This window comes from Octodon degus, unplaced genomic scaffold (assembly GCF_000260255.1).
Source record: "Octodon degus isolate 3935 unplaced genomic scaffold, OctDeg1.0 scaffold00157, whole genome shotgun sequence".
Classification (NCBI taxonomy): Eukaryota; Metazoa; Chordata; class Mammalia; order Rodentia; family Octodontidae; genus Octodon; species Octodon degus.
Genome location: NW_004524733.1, coordinates 4649911 through 4652566, shown reverse-complemented (window position 1 = coordinate 4652566; position 2656 = coordinate 4649911).

Sequence of the window (2656 nt, the reverse complement as noted above, 5' to 3'; positions counted from 1 at the left end):
TGGAGAAAAGGGCAATATTTTGAGACAGGTTAATGATATGTGTCATTTAATGTCATAACTTTTAAATATTTACTATTCACAATATACTTTGATCATGCTTCTGTGATCATTAATATGTTTGAATGTAGCTAGTAGAACTCTGTGATCTAACAATGCATAGTTGGATATGGACAAGAAACAAGAAAACATTAAAATAAAATCTTATTATTAGTTCACTTGAAGAGGCCACAGGGAATTTTTAAGTTTTTATCACCAAAGTGTAAGAAAATTCAAAAATTAAAGCATAATGTGTGCATTTTTGTTATATTAATTTATTTATCAACAGAAATAGAAAAGCCATTGATCTGCTGAATTAAGAAACAAATTTTCCAACAATTTTCTTTTTTAATATATTTAATACAGTGTTACAGGGTCTCACTACACAGATTGGGTTCATAGTGATCCTCCTATTTTCAGCCTCCCAAGCACTGGTATTACAGACTTGTACCACCATACCCAGTCTCAATTACCATCTCAGTGCACCCCAGGGGTGGGGCCAGCACAGCACACTGGGGATAGAACTCTGGTCCCTGCCTAAGCAGACACTTTAATCCACTGAGCTACCTGGCTGGCCCCTTTAGTTTTAATTCTTGTATATTTTATTATTTTTTAAAATAAATTATTTATTTGTTTATTTATTTATTTATTTGGTACAGAGTCTAGCTATGCAGCTTGGCCTCATAGTGATTCTTTTGTCTCAGTCTCTTCAGTGCTGGAATTGCGGGCTTGCACCACTGTGCCCAGTTTTGAGGCAGCTTGACATGTTCTGGGCCAGCACAGCATGTTGTAGCAGGGATCAAACCTGGGTCTTTGTGCTTGCCAGGCAAGTGCTTAGACCACTGAGCTATCACCCCATCCTCTTCTGTATTGTAAAAGAAATGAAATCCATTTTGTTACTTTTGCTTTAGATGCTATCAAAGTTAAGCAAGTTCATTCAAATTCACTGTGTTATTCTGTCTTAGTCTCTTTCTTTACTAGTTTTAGATTGCATATTTTCAGGCATACTAAAGTAAAAAGGAACCTGACTACAGTTACATAAATTCTATTGTTATCATTTATTCTTTAGTCAATAAATTTCTTTATTGATAAAATGGCAGTCTGTGTCAGACAGGGCCTGTAATATATCATCAAAATTTGAAGATAAGTCAGGTTATCTGTCAGCAGATTGCATACACTCCAGTAGAAAGAAGAAAAATTGTCATTACAGGTTTGAGAATTGCATTAAGCAAACAAAAAGGGATTATCTGCTCTCTTGTTGACATACATGTGAAATTAGTGCCATCCTTGAAGTAACCAAAGGCATGTTTTGATTTGTGGTTTGGACTTTTCTAGTTAACTATCCCAGCAGTCTTGCCTAAAAATATATAGATAACCAAAAGAAAAGGGCTATGACCACTCATGAGGCATTGAATGGGCCATCGCTTGATCTGTGAAGACTTTTGGCACTTTTACAGGTTGATTCTATGGCAGAAACTGTTCTGAATGTCTTACTGAAGAAACCGGGTCTAATACTCAAAATAATCCCATGAAATAATTACTGTTTTCTTTATTTTATAACCGAAATGCTTGAATCAAGTTTAGAAAATCAAGCTTCGGGGCTGGGGAGATAGCTCAGCGAGAGTGGCAGCACCTGGCAAGTGCAAGGACTCCGGTTTGACTCCCAGTACCACATTCCATGCTGGCCCCAACCTGGGCCCAACAAGCTGGATACTGAAACCAGACATGGTAGCACATGCCTGTAATCCCAGTGCTGGGGAGACTGAGATGGGAGAATCACTACTGGTCCAATTTGCATAGCGAGACCCTGTGCCAAATACATAAATTAAAAAAAGAAAAGAAAAGAAAATTAAGCTTCCATGCCAACTTGATTCTTGAGTCTATTCTCTTAAACTATACGGTTCATGATGTTTCGAACAAATGTTAATGAGAAGAACTTGAGAAAACAGAACCCATAATGTGTTCTGGATTATTCTCTATGCTTAGAAGGTTGTACATGGAAGCAAATAGAAAAGAAAGCTTTCTTCTTGCTGTGGTTTTGGTTAATAGCCACTAACATGACTAAGTGTATTTTCAAGCACAAGTCTATGATCCATGAATGCTCTTCCACATCTCTATTTCAAAGCACTGTGCTTTGCCTGGGTGCCAGTCCTTCAGTTTCTGTACCAGCACACACACTGAACTTCTGTCACTGTGTACACAAAGATCACAGCGTTCACAACAACAACCAAAGGATGGAATTAAAATGCAGTGATGAAGGTAGACTAGTTGCTCAAAACAGCTCTCAGTAACTAAAACAACCTAAATTTATTTGCTCATTACAGTCTTTCTTTATCTGTATTTTTTTTTTTATTTTAAAGAGGAAAAAAATACCCAAAAACAAATAACAAGGTCGAAGACAAAAACAAAGCAAGAAACAAAAGGTACAGTATTTCAAAACGGGAATAGAAAATTAACAATGGTTGTTATACTACACACTCATATCATCAAATTTGTTGTTCATATTACCAAATATAACCATGTAAGAACAATCAAACAATTAAACATTAATTCTTCCTTTCAATAGAACATTAGAAACAATACACATTAAGAAAAACAAGGTACAAGGTAGTCAACAGTG